The sequence below is a fragment of the Ursus arctos genome, unplaced genomic scaffold (assembly GCF_023065955.2).
Source record: "Ursus arctos isolate Adak ecotype North America unplaced genomic scaffold, UrsArc2.0 scaffold_26, whole genome shotgun sequence".
Lineage (NCBI taxonomy): Eukaryota > Metazoa > Chordata > Mammalia > Carnivora > Ursidae > Ursus > Ursus arctos.
This window is the reverse complement of record NW_026622941.1, coordinates 18,889,984-18,909,501: the sequence shown is the minus strand read 5'-3', so window position 1 is coordinate 18,909,501 and position 19,518 is coordinate 18,889,984. Positions and strand designations below refer to the sequence as shown.

The 19,518-nt window shown below is 36.5% G+C and overlaps 1 protein-coding gene across 6 annotated transcripts in view; it reads right to left on the bottom strand.

Moving 5' to 3' along the window:
- PDE3A (phosphodiesterase 3A) overlaps positions 1–19,518 on the bottom strand; it is a 315,351-nt gene that overhangs the window by 134,250 nt on the left and 161,583 nt on the right. The window lies entirely within an intron of this gene.

Genomic DNA, 19,518 nt, shown 5'->3' with positions numbered 1-19,518 from the left:
ACCAACTAAAATAATCACAATGTTTTCACTATCCTTTAAAAAAAAATCATCCATCATGTGATAAACTGCCTGACTTAACACTACAGATTATTTAAATTAAAATGAAGCATTTGGCCCACTAAACAGAACCATAGGGCTAAATGTTTTAGGAAGTACCTAGACACCTCACTAGCCTCACTCTCTTGACTAATGATTAGAAGAAATCAAAAAACTTGGCTGGTTATAATAAATAATGAATAGGGGAGCTTGCACAATGAAGTCAGTGAATTTCAGAATTAAGGGCAAACTGATGTTGATGAGATATCAAGGAGAAAGTCAAAACATCCACTGACTCAAACAGGGAGGTTTGGTATTAAGTTGCAGATGACAAGAGTAGGCATTTGACATTTTCATGGGGTTAGAGAAAAGATAGAAATGGGTCATGGACCATGAGGAACAGAAGTAGAAACTGTAGATTTTTTTCTTTCTCCTATTGAATTCATCTGGGCTAAACTTTCAAGACAATGAATAGCAGCAATGATACCTAGATAATTCTGGGAAAAGAGACCGAAAGTTCATTAACATGATATGATACTCTTTCTGGAAAAGAAATGCTTATGATTTTACTATTAGTTATATAAAGTTTCTAGAAATGTAAGAGAGAGACAGAGACAGATACTAAGTGTAGAAAAATGAAAAAAATTGGATATTCAAATATATTCTAGTTGATAAAGAATACATGGCTGCTTAATTCAGGAAGAAAAAAGAATGTCTCTCACCTTCTATAAAAACTACCTTCTGAGCTCTTTAACTATGATTATTCCTCTGGGAAAAGGCATCTTAATAAGAAGATTTGGGAAATACAGGTTACCAAGGTTATGCCCACATATGCTAAACAAAAAACTTGCCATCTGAGGAAGGAATTCTCTAAAAAAAAAAAAAAAAAAAAAAAAAATTATCCTTCTTCTTTTCCAGCTCCCATTAATCAAGACAGGCAAAGTGGATACCCTTAAATTTATTTCTAGGAAACAAAGTATACTTCCTTTAAAAGAAACACAATCTGTTATTTAAAGCATTTTGAAAATCCTAACTTCCTTGACACTGAGTCATTTTCATCCTTATGGAATAAATTCTTCTCTCTCTCTCTTTTATTTTTCATAATACATTTCTACATCACAGCCTTCAGCTAACAGTATGTTACACAGTACTCAGTTCCAAGGAAAACAAAACTGCTGCCAAACACCGAATTTAAAAAGTTCACAGGAGAAAGCAAAGAAGTCAGCATGGAAACAAAATGGTTCTATCCAAGCAGAGGTATTTTTAATAATAGCATGAGAAATGCAGATAGTTGAAAGTATAATTTCTGTAGGTAAGATATGCTTTCCTCTCGTTTCTATACAGTTTTCCCTGAGCTATAGTCTCCTACTACTTTTTGCTTGTTAATATAAAAAAGAATGCCTTTCAGGGGATTCACGGGAAGAAAAATTTCACCATAACTATTACTGAAAAGAGATGAAAGAGGCAGGAGAACCACAAGAGGTGAAAAGACAAATTCTTTGCAGGTACTTAAAGAGGTGAAAGGTTTTATTTATTGATTGACTGATGCAATGTTCCATGATTCAATACTTGCGTATAACACCCAGTGCACCATGCAATATGTGCCCTCCTTACTACCCATTACCGGCTTATCCCAATCCCCCACCCCCCCCCCCCGAAGCCCTCAGTTTGTTTCCCAGAGTCCACCGTCTCTCGTGGTTCATTCCGAAAGGTTTTAGATAGGAGGAAAGGTAACAATAGAAAGCAACACGAACGTTGTCGTCCTCACCTTCCTCTCCAGAAACCCATCCTTCTATTTCACTTGTTGAAAATTACTAAAGCATATTTTTAAAACATATAAAAATAATACATACACACTGTAATATATACTATCCTATATATGTACACTGTATATACTTATATATACTATGTATGGTACATGTACGGATGTCAAAGTTAGTTATGTACTAACTAACCTACTTTTCATTGCATCATTTATTCATTAAACAAATCCTTAACACAAAGTTAGTTATGTACTAACTAACCTGCTTTTCATTGCATCATTTATTCATTAAACAAATCCTTAACACATACTTATTATACACCTGTTATGTTCCAGGAATGATTCTAGGCACAACCTAACCTCAGTGAACAAACCAAGATGCATCTCTACTCACCTGGCTCTTACAGTCCTAATGAAAGGAGACGGAACACAAGTGAAGAAACATACCAGGTGACGAAAAAGCTATGCAGAAGCTGAGAGTGAAGGACGGAGAATTAGTGGCTAATGGCGGTAGGGGCTGGGACTAGAGCTGCTTTCATGTAAGTAGAGATCAGGGAAGTCCTTTCTGAAAAAATAACTTTTTTTTATGAGAGAACTGCATAAATGAGAGCTGTACACAAAGATATCTGGGGGACAGGCTTGCCAGACAGAGGAAATAGAAGATACAAAGATCTCGAGACAGGAGCGTAAGTGGTTAATTTGAAGAGCAGCACAGTGTCCTTAAGCTAAAAATTTTAAAAAGGGTTGGATCTTTTTAACCATAGGTATATATTTGGTATTTACTCCCTTCCTCTGGTATGGAATTATCTAAAAGTGAATCATTCACTCTGCTCATTAAAAATTTCAAAGTACATTCAGTAGAGCAATAAGGGACCAGGGATTCTCCCTTCCCCAAACTCTTCCTCAATTTTATTCAAATCAGTGTGAATTTATGGAACAGATCCCACACTCCACAAAGGCGCCCATAGATTAGCCATATCACAGAGCACACAGCACAAATTTGTCATCCCTTTATACATATTTTCAGGAGTCATAAAATACATAAAAGCAGGGCTGCCTTTTAACTCCATTTACTATGAGGCATGAAACGTTCAATTGGATAAGCAAATTAAAGCTTGTGTTTAGGGGCGCCTGGGTGGCACAGCGGTTAAGCGTCTGCCTTCAGCTCAGGGTGTGATCCTGGCATTATGGGATCGAGCCCCACATCAGGCTCCTCCGCTATGAGCCTGCTTCTTCCTGTCCCACTCCCCCTGCTTGTGTTCCCTCTCTCGCTGGCTGTCTCTATCTCTGTCGAATAAATAAATAAAATCTTAAAAAAAAATAAAATAAATAAAGCTTGTCTCTACCATTAGCATGTCCCCTTTGGATTCTTCCCTTGGCAAACTCTTTTTATAATCTTTCTACTACTTAGGCTTGCTTTCTCCTGGATTCTAGGTGGGACGATGGGCCTGGATGGCTTACTCCCCTGTCTGCAGAGTCTACCAGATGACAGTGCCTGGCTTGGGAAGTCTACACAAGCTCAGCTCCTGTCTAGTCCTTTTAAGAAAACTGCTCTTAATCCTTTATGTTTCTTTTCTTCTCCTCCTGTTATCAGTAGAGTAAGAAGTTCAAGATGACATTGTGTCTGCAGGAAAGGTACACCAAAATCTGAATGTGATTTGGGCCTTAGGCCAAAGGTACTAACGGAATCCCTGAGGCTCCCACACACTCTTCCTCAGCCCTGCGGGGTTCTTCCCTAGAGTTTGGGGCATAGAAAGGCCTAATGGAGGCGATACTGACCAAGATTTACCCTCCTTTATAATTAAACTGACAAACTGGGAGACTCCCTCAGCCTCCTCTGGGTAAACCAGATAGGACTGATCAATGGCCTCCTCGGTTCTTATCCACAGCCTGCCTTCACCACCACCACTTCATCGCATCCCCACACCCCAAATCCATCCCATCTGCAGGGCATGAGCCAGTGATGGAGATACTACCAAAGATTTCAGAGGGAGACAGGACATGGTTACATTACACAGAATACTGCAAAAAAGCCACAAAAATATTCATCAGATACATCCAAGGGCAGCATAAAGTATCTTGGCAAGGGGAGGGGTATGGGCGGCAGCCATCACCACTGCTTGCCCTTTAGTCCTAGGATGGGACTAGAGCAGTGAGTCTTGTTTAGCTTACTGGTCCCAGCCTTTCATGCCTCAAGGATCTTAAGGATCTTTCTCAGGATCTTAATTCTTTTTTTTTCCAGAATAATTCAGTTTTCTCCTATTCTCCCCATCTTGAAACTTCAGACAAATTAGCAGGGAAAAAAAAAAATTCTTTAGAACCCTTAGCACTGAAAGCCTGGAAATAGTAAAGCACTGAATGACTGAAATTAAGGGATATATTTTTTTTTCACAGTCAGTAATAACTACCTAAATTCCATCCACTTGGCACAGAATAAATCCCTGATCCTGACTCTTAGCGTTTCAACCTAGTATAAACTTCATAAACAGGAGGGAATGAGAGGATTTCAAATAGAAAGAAATCCAAATATTCTGGAGTTTGAAATCCCAGCCTCTTTCCTGCAAATCCTTCATCTATTTCTGGTAATTATGATGATATTCCCACACTCTGATTGAGAGTGTTTCCATAATTCTATTTCTGTCTCTGTTCTCACAATGACAATCACTACCCTAAACCTAGTGTGGTCACTGATGAATCAAACCTTCCATTATTCTTACGTATTACATCTTGACTATCTTGATGACATCAATTTTGGCACTTTTACTGCTAATTTCCATCTTTGGTATTACTATTAATAATGCAATCACATCAGTCTTGTGCTTAAAAAGTGCAAAAAATGGGATAGACCAGTGATGGGTAGTAAGGAGGGCACGTATTGCATGGTGCACTGGGTGTTATACACAACTAATGAATCATCAGAAACCGGGGATGTACTGTATGGTGACTAACATAATATAATAAAAAATCATTAATTAAAAAAAAATTTAAAAAAATAAAATAAAAAGTGCAAAAAATTTCATAAAGAAATAGCAATAAAGTAAAATAAGCTTGTGAAATTCTGCAAAATAGAATTCTACTTAGATAGTCCCAATATATATTAACATTGTTAAAGTTTGAGGAAGTCTTAAACAAAGGAATATAATTAAACTAAGCATTTCCAGAAGTATTTGATCATAGAACACTTTTGTTTCAAAAGGAATTAACAATTTTCCTTGAAACACATTCTGAGAAACTATTTTTTTACAGTTTTCTAAGTGCTTTTCTTATACATTATTTTCATACAATTTACATAATCACATATAATCATGTAAGTTTTCCCTACTGTGTTACTTTTAACAGTAAGGAATTACTGAGTCCAAACCAAATATCACATCCTGAGGAATGAAATATATTGGTAAGGAAAAAACAAAAGGACATGGGAGTTGATTTGTCTTCATGGAATTCATGGTGGTAATTAATGCCATAGATTTATTTCTCTAAAATCCATTTTCCACTCTCTAGTCTCCATCTTACTTAAAAACTGCGGAACTAGAGAAAAACTGAATCTCTCAGAAAATCCTACCTAAATACTATAATCATACTTTTATTTTATTTTCTTTCAAATTTTTATTTAAACTCTAGTTAGTTAACATATAGTATAATATTGGTTTCAAGAGTAGAATTTAGTGACTCATCCTTACTTATAACACCCAGCGCTCAATGGGTGATGGGTATTAATCACATTTTTAAATGTTGGCTATAGAATGACCTCAAAATGTATAGTAAATTATGTCGAAAGTTAAGTTATACCAAATTCTCCTAGTACGTCTCTTTAGTACGTATAATTCATTGCTGCATTCACACACTCATTCATTTATCCATACACCCTTTCAACAAATATTTATTGGGTACCACAATAAATCTAGAGCCCCGTGCTCTACGTAAACATAACAAATGTTGATATTGCCAAGCCAAAGCACCACAGGATCCTGAAGTGCCTTCTGAACTACTGATGAAGTACAGCACAGGGCTTAAGCACAGGGGCTCTGGGGGCTGCTTGGCTGGTTCAAATCTCACATACGACATGAGAGTCAGTCTTAGTAGACCCATGATCTTGGAAAATTTAGTTGATCTTTCTGTGCTTCAGTTCCAGATAATAATAGTATTAAATTCATGTGGTTTGGGGAGTATTAAATGAGCCCTTACATAAAGAAGGCTTGGTCCAGTATGTGGTGTGTTTTAAGCACCACTCATTAAATGTTAGCTATTATTTCTACCACCATTAATAATTATGTAATATTATTTAGGTGTTATTACATTCTGATTCTTTTTTAAAAGTATAATTCAGATGATCTATACGGTTACTTTCTATTAAACTAGAATGGAAGAAACCCATCCCTTGACCCATGCCAACACACAACTTACAAAATCTGATCAAATTCATGAGTAAAACAAAACTTCGTGCATCATGACTCACAGTAACTTAACACATGTACATGACCTTGGAATCTACTGAGTTTACTGCCTCAGATTCAGATTATTTTCAGTGTAGCAATTGGAAAATCCAAACTGTGACATTATGACATTACTGGATCCCCTCGGTGGTGCACGCCATAATGACACCTGAGACGTCTTACTCTTCCTGAGGCATAAAGAGCAGCAAAAAGCTGAGAACCACAAATAGCAAAGGCTTGAAAAGACCAGCTAGGTAAGAGCCATTGCTATGCTTCTTCAATCTGGAAAAGACGCCCACCTTCAGGTGTATCCTCTATTAGCTGGAAACACAACCAAATATCCAATGCAAGTGATAGCTAACGCCCCAAATAAAACAAGCAAACAAAACAAAACCAAAAAATCCACACTGTAAAATGATCACAGCAAAAAACCTTTTACGTTCTGAGCAAAACAAACACATTTTTCTTGTAAAATAGTAAACCGGCATTAAGGCTTAAAGTGATTAACTCAATCAACTTGACTTCAAGTGAAACCTGAATCTCTGAGCAGCCTTGAATGTGACTCTAAATCTGTATTTTACAGTTTGTTAAACTACCTCTTGTATTATTTCTGCCAATTTGTGTAACTGAGTAGAAGTCTTTAAAAACGGGGGTTTCATTTGTTATTTCCAGCTCTTTACATGTTATTTTTAGACTGGATCATGTTAATATTTCTCAGTTTCCCCATATATATTCAGATTCCCTTTATACAATGCCTCCTGAAAGGACTCATTCAAGAATATTCACCTCCCCCCCCCCCCAATTATTAAAACTCAGTCAAACCCACCAGGGCAACTTCATGAAACTAATCTATAAAATTGATCTTTACTTAGAAGAAAAATTTGGAAATCCCAGGGAAAATAGTAAAATCCAGAAACAGTCTCAGTTGTGGCAAAAGATTTAACTCAAGATTCATGAGGTATTGCATTTGGATAGCTTTAAGGTTTTTTTCCCCTTTTTCTTAAACATTCTTATGTATTGTGTATGGTGTAAACAACATACAATTTTTAATGTAAAAACATTAAAAGTGTGTTCTGAAAACTGGGAAAATTACTTTGATCCCCAAATAGTTTAACACTTGTGAACCTATAAAAATATAGATATATTACTACTTAGTTGTTAAGCCCTTATGTATCAACAAAACAAACTAAATCCGAGGAAAATTTTCCACTTAAACCATCTTTCTTAGAAATGGTCTTAGGGGCGCCTGGGTGGCTCAGTCGTTAAACGTCTGCCTTTGGCTCAGGGTGTGATCCCGGCTTTCTGGGATGGAGCCCCACATCAGGCTCCTCTGCTGGGAGCCTGCTTCTTCCTCTTCCACTCCCCCTGCTTGTGCTCCCTCTCTCGTTGGCTGTCTCTCTCTGCCAAATAAATAAAATCTTAAAAAAAAAAAAAAAAAAAAAAAGAAATGGTCTTAAAAGTCTATAGCATGACTTTTTAAAACAAATCAACAATTCATGTTACTTAAAAAATTGAACTCATTTTCAGTCTCATAAATGGCATAAAATACTGAATTAATTTTTTACAATTTCCTCTCAATGTGAAAGTTACATTTTTCCAAAAATGCTTTTTGTGAATTTTTAAAAGTCTTATTCAATGCTAAGCCATGTTTCTCATTAGCGCCAAAAAAAACTTCAGCAAAATGACATAATTCCCAACATTTTCCAGGCTACTTCCTCCTCGTCAAACAGCTTCACTTTGGGGTTGGTGAGAAAAGGACAGATTCACTTAAGTGGCAGAGAACAATATATGCCAACTCCATTACACGTCCCTTGGGATTCTTCTTTTTCCTCTGAGCTTGGTATTGCCAAAATTACTTTAGTTCTACTTTCTACAATTAGTAAGTTTGAGCAAAACATGTCCATTTTGTCCTCAAATTCTTAAATGTTATTGGAATTAATTTATTATAAGGCCAGAAGATATTCTCTTAGCTCACGCTTATGGTAGAATATATATCCACAACCCCAAATTTGACCTAGCCCCTCAATTCTTCTTCATGGCTCCAAGAGCCATTTGATATGTTGAAAGTAATTTCATGTGTTTGTTTATACTGCAACCAAAGTTCCTTTCATTAAAAAAGTTTTCTTGGAAATTTATTCCCTTTGGGGACATATTATGCAGGTCACTGGGGATGAAGGAAAAGAAACTGGAATATAAGATGTTGTGGCAAGAAAAGGGAAGGGGGAGAAAAAAAAGTAGGAATATAGTATGATCTGAAGTTCTTTGTTGTCAAGAACTCTTTGAATTTCAAACTTTATGAACTTTGAATTACAAACTTAATAAATTCTTTGTATTTTATGAGGTGGGTAGTATTACAGGTGCAAAAAGAATGGCCATGCTCTTCTCTCAGTTCTTACTTCAAGTACTAGAGCAGAGAAACTTACTTGCCTTTTTTCTCTCTTTCTAAGCATTACTGTATGCCAGAGCCTGTATTAAAGACAAAACATAAAAAAGAGGAAGAACTAAAAAAGTTAATTTGGAGGGAAGAAACACAAGTTTCCTTGTATTTAGGTAGACATATGGTTACCTAACGATGGCTATTTAAAAAAAAAAAAAAATCATTCTGGGCTGTAGAAGACCAATCCTGATTGATGTATCAATTTACCACCAACCTTGTCAATTTGAATCAGTAATATACAATGGATGAGAGTCTAGCTTTTTAGATTATTTATGCAAATTGAAAACTCCCTGGATATTCTTGGGGGGGGCAGACATCTTAAAGAAAGTATACAATACATTTTTTTTTTTAGTAAACACATTGTCTGCTTCCAACCATAACCGAGAGTACTAAAGATTTTACCAAGAAACATATTTCAATATAAGTTGTGATTTAGAAATAGCGGGAGGGATGGAATTTGACAAAATATTTGTACATCACTGCCACGTCACGACCAACCTTCTTCAATGAAACTGCCACAGAAAATTCTTTAGTTTCTGATCCTTTGTTGAGAAATTTAAGGATTAGAATTGTGGGATTCAAAAATGATCAGAAAGTCACATTTGAAAATTGAAAACTATTGTCATTTATGGGAAAATTAGGTGATTTTCCTGTTAGCCTATGTTTCTTCTTTTTTGGAAGTGGTCATGAGGGAATGACTCTTTTCCCGTGATGTTTCTGGCTGCAGAGCGTGTGCAAAATGCCCAAGATAGTCTCCTTGGAAGGGTAGACTCCAGAGTCAAATTTCTTAAAATCAAATCCCTATTTCATTCTTTCTAGTTTCATCAATCTGGGTAAGTTATTTTATCACTTTTAGGTTTAGTTACCTCACTTGTAAAATGGAAATGATAGTATTACCAACTTTGCATAACTTTTAGGAAGATGGGATAGCCAGTATAAAACCATGCAACTGGCTTCTCACTTATTTTAGAGTTAAACCTGAACTCGCTGCTATAACCTCAAGGCTTGAATATTATTTGCCAGGCCTGGAATGAATTTTCCTATTTCATCTCTGCGTCCCTTCTCCTCCATCCATCCATTCATCCAGCATCAATAAACATATATATTGAGCACCTACTCTCAGCCAGGCTTGATACTGGGTACTGGGGTTAGGGAGTCAACAAAGGAGACCAGCCTTTCCTTCATCTCCCCCCCCCCCTTACTCTTCAGCATGACTGTTTCCTGTACTTACTGCAATATGAAATTATCTTGTCTATTCATTTCATTACTTGTTTATTTTCTGTCTCCTGTTCTAGAAAGTGAGTTTGAGGATAGCAAAAACTTTTGGTCTTATTTTCTATATGCATGGGCTTGGTACCAGTTAAGGGACTCAATAAATATTTGTTTAAAGACTGACTGATTGGTTTGCCCAGAAGAAAATAAGGGAAGTCAACTAGTTGGAAATTTAAGTAATGAGGATTTGAATCAAAAATTCTATAGCTGTGAACCCTTTGTCTTCAATTTCTTTCTCCTGAGAGTTGTCTTGCTATAAAAAAGCATCTTGTGAAATACATAAGTTCTCAAATTATGAAGAATAAAATATCTATTATTTCAGTTTTAAGATTCTGTGGCATACCGAGTCGCTGTAAGCTCAGGGGTGCAAACAGCACATAAGTACCCCTGAAACTAATGTAACATTGTGTGTCAACTATACTCAAATAAAAACATAAGAATAAAAAATAAAAGCAATCAACCAAGAAAGAAAACAAAAAGAGTACATAAATAAAAACTCTTTGTCTCTTCACTCTAACTCAGAATAATCTTTTGTCACTTGGCTATGTGACCAAAGACCTCTAGTTGCTCATATCACACACATTTTATTCTTTTTCCTTTTTGACAGAACCCAAATTTTCATAGAGACGGTAATGCACCCAGCTTAAAAACTACATTTCCTGACCTCCCCTCCCTTACAAATCAGGCAGCCATGGGACAGTCTTGGCCAATGAGATAAAAGCAGAAGTCACTGTGTGAAGCTTCCAAGAAAATTCTTTAAAGGAGGCTTGGCTAGCTTGTCTCTTTTGCCCTTCTGCCTTTCCATTCTTCCTGCCTGGAAGGGGTATAGGATTCTGCAGATGAAGCAATCATCATCTGACACCAAATGACCATGAGGGAAAGATAATTGCTTCTGTCCCAACATCCTGAAGCCATGAAAATGTCATTACTGAGTTCTATTTGAGCAAACATGTACAAATGCAACCTCCCTCTCCCTCTCTCTCTTTCTCTGACTCCCCCCCACCTCCAGCTCTCATGAAGGAGCAGCAATAATGAAAGGCAATCAATACATACCAACAAAGGCCTTGGAAATGGAAGAGAAACAGATCCACACACATTAACTGACTTTGGATTTACTCCAAGGCAAAATCATAACACGCTAACTGTAAGATGGGTACACAGAGGAATAACTGATGTCATCGGTTTGATTTTCATTATGTGTATGACACATAGATCAAATGCAGCTTCATGGATTAAACAAACACAGTAGAAGCAACATGCGTATGTCTCAGTTCCCTCTGTTGCCGTATACCTGGATCTTGAAAAAAAAGGACTAACACTACTTAAAAAAAAAAAAGGAAAGAAAGAAAGACAAATGCCTATAATGCTGAGAACCACGTAAAACCAGTTTGGAGACCAGATTAAAACAATGTTTCTGGAATATGTTTTGCAGAACTTGTTGTTAACGGTTGTTTCAGTTTAAAAAACATCATTAAAACAGATTTTAGAAATAGTGGGCTAGACACATGTTATTTTTAATACAGAACTTCACAGGTCCTTTAATATTACAACCTCTGAGAAATAAAGCAAATGAATTTCTCAATATTCTCAATTTCCCAAGGATGTTTTAACCTCAAAAACTGAACTCATTTCTCATGGAGCATCTTATGTACCATTAGAGCATAGTTTGCAAAACAATGAAATGAACTGCGTTCTTCAAAAGTTTATAGTTTCAATTTAAAAAACTAAGAATTTCAGAGAAGAACAATACAAAAACAAGTACTTCTAGATGAGTCATGAAAATGAACAATAACTTTAAAATCCAGCTTTTAGAGTAATACGTCTGATTTTTGTTTTTAAGAATAAGCATGCACAATAATTGCATCAGGAAAGTGAAAAGACAATTCAAAGAATGGGAGAAAATATTTGCAAATCATAAATCTGATAGGGGATTTGTATCTAGAATATTTGTACACAGAATACAGAGTTCTTAAACAACAAAAAGAAATTAATCCAACTAAAAAGTGGGCAAAGATTCAACAGACATCACTTCAAAGAAGATATGCAAATGTCCAGCAAGCACATTAAGAAGATGCTCCACATCATTAGCCTCTGGGGAAACAATCAAAACAACGAGATACCACATCACACCCGCTAGGACAGCCCTAGTATTTAATACACTCAACAGGACACAGCAAGTATTGCTGAGGATGTGAAGAAATTAGAACCTTCACACTTTGCTGGTGAAAATGTAAAATGGTACAGCCACTTTGAAAAACTATTTGGCAGTTTCTCAGAAGGTTAAACCTGGAGTTACCATATGATCCAGCGCTTTCGCTCCTAGGTATATACCCAAAAGAAATGAAGACCTATAGCCACACAAAAATTTAAACATGAATGTCCATAGGAACATTATTCATAATAGCTGAAAAGTGGAAATAATGCATATGTCCATTAACTAATCAATGAACAAAATGTGGGATATTCATATGATGCCATTTTTTTAAAAAGACTGTATTTAATTTAGAGAGAGACAGAGAGAGTGCGTGAGTCAGTAGGGGTGAGAATAGAGGGGGAGAGAGAGGAAGGGGGGATGAATCTCAAGCAGACTCTGCCCTGCACATGGAGCCCTACGTGGGACTTGATCTCACAACCCTGGGATCATGACCTGAGCCTAAATGAAAAGACGGATGCTTAACCGACTGAGCCACCCAGGTGCCCCACAATGCAATTTTATTTGTCAATGAAAAGGAATGAAGTTCTGATATACGCTACAACATGGATGAACCTTCAAAACATTATGCTAAGTGAAAGAGATCAATCACCAAAAACCAGAAATAGTTGATTTCTTTTATAAGAAAAGTCTAGAATAAGCAAATCAAATCTATAGAGACAGAGAATAAATTAGTAGTTGACTGGGGCTGAAGGTGATAGGGAGAGAAGCAGAAATGGGATGTGACTACTAATGGATATGCGATTTCTTCCCCCTCCCCCCTGAAGATTTTATTTATTTGTCAGAGAGAGAGAGAGAGAGATTGAGCACAAACAGGGCCAGTGGCAGGCAGAGGGCTCCCTGCTGAGCAAGGAGCCCAAAGCGGGACTGGATCCCAGGACCCTGGATCATGACTGAGCTGAAGGCAGATGCTTAACCGACTGAGCCACCCAGGCATCCAGGATATGGGATTTCTTTGGGGGATAAAAATGTTCTAGAATTAGACAGTGGTGATGGTTGTACAAGTCCGTGAATATATAAAAACCAATGAATTATATATTTTAATGGGTACATTTTATGGTATGTGAATAATATCTCAATAAAACTTTTTTTTTAATAAGCATACATATTCCACACTCAAGAAGGTCCTTAAGGAACAATTATAAGCATTAATCATCTCTATTTAAATCTGATATATGCTGCTAAAAATATTGTGGAACAGAGTAGAGAAGTATAATTAACTTCTTTATGTGCAAGATATTTTAGCTGTGTTAAACAGTAAATACCAGCAAATATAAGTAAATATGTCTTATTCCTAATAGAAAATGGTAAGTGTATGCATGGTATTATTATTCCTATCACTAGCTACTCTGGAAATATTTAGGAATCTTTCCACTTATACTAGTTTTACCTGCAGAGCTTGAACCAAAGGGAGATTTTGTAAGTACTTACGCTGTTTTTCTTTCTAAATTGGCTCCAGGAGTAATTCTCCACTGAAGAGATACAATATCTGACATTTTGGGATTTGTTATTTTAAACTGCGGTTCACACAGTAGCTTTCATTTTCCTTTTCTCTATGAGCAAAACCCCTCTGAAAATATTTGAGTGTCTATTAAAACATTAATATGGATACTTAAAACATGTTAATAATCTTTTAATTCTTCTCCAAATAATTACTGTTTTGACCACTATATAACCTTCCATATATATTAATATCAATAACCACATAAGGCAATGTCACGTGCCAAGAGCTGTTGAACACTGTGTACATTGAAGATGGATGGAATTCTGGACATCTCATTCCAATAGAGGAGAAAGAAACACAAGCATTTAAAATAAAACGTAAGCACACATTTGTTTTTCCCACTTGTGGTTGAGTCCTTACTGTGTGCCAGGCATGCATTAAGTATTTTCTATGCATTATCTGAAAAATCCTCCAAATAATCCCTCTGGAGTAATATCATTTCTCCTCTCATAAATGATAGAACTGGGACATACAGAGAGCTCTTTATTATGTGGATTCTGCCGAAGGTCCCACAGCCAGAACACATACACAGGAAGGTCTGCCTTTTCAAACACTAGCTCTTACACTTTACATTGTACTTCCCACATATCATGAATTAATCACAAATATAAAAGCAATGAATTCCTCCCTAAGAGGTAGGGGGCAACAATGAGGGCTGAGCTAAAGATAGGATGTGATGTTTGGATTGGTTTTTGAGGTATGCATAAGAGATTGCCAGGGATGGGGGAGAATTCTAGGTAGGTTGGGGTCAAGATACAGAGATCCTTGTACATAGAGTTAAAGGGTGCATAAGATATATTAAAGGCAAAAGGAAACATAAGACACTTTCGAATAAGAATTATATGAACATTATTTGTGCTTACACGTCTATAAACATAGTTGCAGATTGTGTGTGTGATGGGGCAACTTGTGGGAAGGAGACTGATGGCAAGATCTCTTTGAAGACCCTACTAAACATGGAATGAATATAACATTTTGAAATTAAAGTTCATACTCATCCCCTTATTCCCAAAAGGAAATGTCTAATCAATTCAAGATACATTTGAATTGAAATATGAGCATTGCACCCTTTCACATTCAAAGATTAAGGCCATAAAATATTCATGATCTCATCAATGTTTTCATCTGAGGTTGTAACTGTATCAACAGGTATAATTAACCAAAGAAAATTAAAGCCTAATAAATTAGACACCCAACAAAAGGAGATAGAGAATTCACAACTCAAAAGAAAAATGGGGGGAGAATCTTACACTTTTCTTCCTTTACATAAGTAATTTAAATCAACTGCAGCCTGAGCACCTTTAAAGGATCCCTGAGCCGGAAAATATATCGAAAGGTCTAGAGTGGTTGACAAGCACTCAGATTTCCATTTCTTTAATTGCATAGATCAGTTGGTGTAAGGGCTTGTCCCACTCAGGACATTGCATTTAAAGTATAAATGTAAATTTGAATAAGATTCTAAAAAATTAATGACATGTATTATCCATTTGAAGTAGATTACAATTTATCATTGGAGAGACCAAAAGGGCGGCCCTGGGAAGAGCAAAGGATGGAGGCCTTCAGAAAGCCAAGCATGCACATGCTTTGATGAGCACATATTTACTGGTCACTAACTGAACACTTACTGAGCACTTACTAACTGCCGGATGCTGGATTATATCAGAGAGATTAAAAAGCTGAGAGTCTGACTTGAAGGAACCCTCATTTTCTAGATGAAAAGAAAACATGTAAATGAAGAATTAAAATATACTATTATAATCCTTAAAACATCTGTTCCTCAAAGACAAGAAGGTTTGCATAAACCATTTAATGTGTGTTTGGAAGGCTGAAAGGGTTTGAGAAAAAGAAAGAAAGAGGGAGGTCAAGAGGTTTGGAGGGTTATCCCAGGAGGATGGGCCACTGGGAAATGCTCAGAATTTGAAAGCACATGAACCATTTGTTCATGAAAAGAAGACTAATTCACTGATGGCCTCTATTTGGGATGCACGAAAAAAAAAGGGGTGGCAAATTTTGGAGAGCCTCGTAAGGCAGGCTGACAACTTGGAATTTTACACCATGGGCTAATTCAGTCACTGTTTCGTCCAGATTTATTCTTTAGAAAGCTATCGTCTAAGACTGAGTAACAGACTGGGGTCAGGTGAAGGTGGGAGTCTAGGTGAAGGACAGTTAAGAAATAATTCTATAATCTGGGCAAGGGATAAGGAGGATCTGGGACAAGGCAGAGACAGCAGGAATGGGAGGATATAAGGGACAGGGAGAGAGATGCCTAAGGTGGAGTTTTATTTACTCGAAGAAGAAGACAAAATAAGGCAGGTTCAGAAAAAGGCAAATCTTAAAATCCACGTACTTTTCCTACTGTACCATAGACATCCATCTTCAAAAAGGCAAAATCCTTAACGGCAGTCCTATCTGCCAACTGCTGAGCCTAACACTGTGTCTGTCTGCCCTAGAAGATGCCCCAGAACTAACAGGTTAATTACTTAAGTGCTGCAATATTAACATAATAACAGAACATGGATAAAGGGCAATAATCCAGAGAAAACGACAGGATAGCTTGAATTCTAATATCCAGTTAACGCCTTAATCGTGTTATGTTTGGAAGTTTCCTCAATACAGCATAGGACCCTTAACATATTCTTATAGACTGATTTGAATAAGCTTTCCTAAAGAAGCGATTACGCAGAAACCTGATATCAGCATGCCTGCTCAACCAAATGCTTGTCTCCTGTCAGTACTGGTAACGTTCACCCGAAATGCTAGTCATCCTGCCTGTCACGTCCAACTACATCAATGTTGTCCATCTTAATTTGTAAACTCGAGACTAAAGACTTTGTCTTAATTCATTTTATACCCAAACATCACTGTTCGCTTTTAATAAATGCTGTTGATTATGGCTATTTAAAATAATTTCCAAAATGAAATTCAAAAAATTTCCAAATATCTATACAGTACATCGACTAGCTGTGCTGCATTAAATACTAGTGTGACCAATGCCAACCATCCCTAGCTTCATATTCCGTACTAGACATTCTGCCACAATTTACCCTTTTTGTCCAACGCACCTATCATTACTTTTATTTATAGCTATTATCGTTAGTTCTCTATAGCTTTATTAAAGATGACTCCAGATGTAATAATTAACTCGTATTCGGAAATATACTAGTCAATAAGCATAAACTAATTAAAAACAAAAGTCCTAAAGTTTCCAATGTATTTGCTTCATATTTTACTGTTTGCTCTTACTCGTATCTCTGAGGGCAGCAGAGGCGCGAACTTAAAGGAATAACTATTCATTTAGCAAGATTTTTAACACAGAAATATCAGACTTGAGCACAGGACATAAGACTTTTTTCTTTTTTTTTTAAAGAAAGCTCTTATTTCACATATGCTAAAGCCAAATAAAAAATAGAAGCCTAAGACACAGAACAATGTAAAGATCACGCAGAATTTTCCATGTAAAACAAATCTTATAATAGTCTGAGTGTTCAACTAACTTCTTAGGTATTTTAGAAAGTACTACCATTGTTGAAATAGTGGTATCATTTATTTAATAATGGCCTGATATCTTAATTGATAAAAATTCCTTCATAAGGCTACACAGTTCAATGTTCAAATACATCATTACAGGGCAATTCTTTCCCCAACAGAGCAAATTTCATGCTAAGGTCTAACCTTAAGCTCTGTTACGTAAGTGACCTTCAGAAATGTATTTGACTTCTCTAAGCTTCAGTTTCCAAGGCAATGGAGACACTACTTGTCTTCCTCATCTCACAGGGATTTTAAGATGGAACAGATGAGACAACGGACAGAAAAGTGCTTTTTTATTTGATGTAATGATTGTGAGTAGGAGAAATCTATTTAAATCTGTGAAGCTATTCCTAAAACTACTGACTATGAATGTTATAAACGTAACGTGGTCATGCATCTAGAAATACAGAATTGTCTTTACCATTATTCCTCTTCACATCAAATAAACATTATTTTGCTCTCTAACAATGGAAGAAAAAAGATAATTGTTTATAAACTAACCTGCAAGAACAAATATGGGAAACACGTTCACATAGATCAAGGTCTTTTTTCTTTTCTTTCTTTTTTTAACACAAGGAGCACTGCTTTTGCTGAGGTTAGTAGAACAAATAATGCAACAATTTTGTTTTGGAATGTCAGAATAAATAGAAACGGGTCTAATAGGATGAAGCTAAGAGGAGAGTTGCGTGGGATCAGAAATATGTCCTGATAAGGAAAACCCCATTAGCCTCTGGGAACTTCAGTTTTGGGTGACATTCCGAAGGATTAGACCTCTAGATTATCACGAGTGCTTTTCTTGGCTAAAATCTGAACCAGACAGCAATAAATCTCTTTTCATGCTCAGGATCCCAATTCTGATTTACTATAAAGTTTTAATTAAACCCAGTCAGAATTTACATTGAATGAAGTATTTAAAAACACAGCCACTTCCTGGAAAATGAACAAAGCATTATTCCAATTAATGTACACACATGAGAAGGCCTAGGGGAGGGCTGGATGGATCCAGGATCCATGTTCCATTTTTTAATTTGCTGAGCTTAGTAAGGCATGCACATTTCTCTTTTTAATTTATTAATTCTAACTTGGAAAGAAAGGGTGGGGTTTTTTAATATGATTTCTCCATGATGCAAATTCTTAACAAAATGTATTTTACAATCATTAATCTTGACTTGTAGACTTAGATTCAATCCTTGAAAAATTACAGTTGAATCTATTTTTTAGTTTTCACATTGGATTTATCTCATGAAATACATACTCTGAGTCTTATTTCTACTTTCTGGGGAAGAGTGTGCCCATGAGATGTAAGGTCAGCTTTAGCTGACCCTAATTCCTTGCCTACTATGGATTGTGACACATTTTATAAACTATCATTTCAGGGTTCACACTAAGTAAAAGAAAACGAATAGTCATTAGGGGTGTTCTCCCGATTTCATTGATCGACTGTGAGACATGAAAAAAATGGCTGAACAACTTTTACCTGCTCAGGTTTGATTCTTCAATTTTAATAAATGAAATCTGAACCCAAATGATGTATTAGATTTCAGGAAGTTATAAAGGAAACAATTCATGGACAAAGACAGCTGAAAACGGGTAAGAGCAAAATGACAGTCCCTTTTAACAATTTGTTTAATATGATGCATTTACCTTTACAGGAAAGAAATGAAACTTGATTTCTAGAGGCAGGCACTGAGCACTAAGGACTCAGACAGACTGGGTTGCAGACTTGATCACCTCGTTAATTAATTCCCTATGAGACTATGACCAGTAATCCCTAATGATACATTTGTTTGCCAAGGCCATGGCAACAGGGTACCGCAAACTGAGTGGCTCTGAATGACAGAAATGCGCTATCTCAGAGTTCTCACGGCAAGAAGTCTGAAATCAAGGTGTCAGCAGCACCACCCTTCCCTTGAAACCAATAGGAGGAAAAATCCTTCCCTCCTTCTTCCTGGTTCTGGTGGTTTCCTAGCAATTTTTCATGTTCCTTGGCTTGCAGATGCATTGTTCCAATCCTCCATTTTTATACAGCTATCTTTCCTCTGTGTGTGTCTGTCCTAATTTTTTAATAAGGATATCCGTCACACCGGATAAGGGCTCCCCTAAAGACCTCATTTTAACTTGATTACCCCTCTAAAGACCCTATTTCCAAATGAGGGTGGATTCTGAGATACTGGGGGTTAGGATGTCAACATCTTTTTTTGGGAGACACAATTCGATCCATAACATATGGGTCTTAGTTTTCTCAAATATAAAATTAGTATATAGGCTACCTAATGGGCCTCTCAACCATTTAAGGATGGAGCAATTTTCATTTTCTCAGAATAAAAAATATAC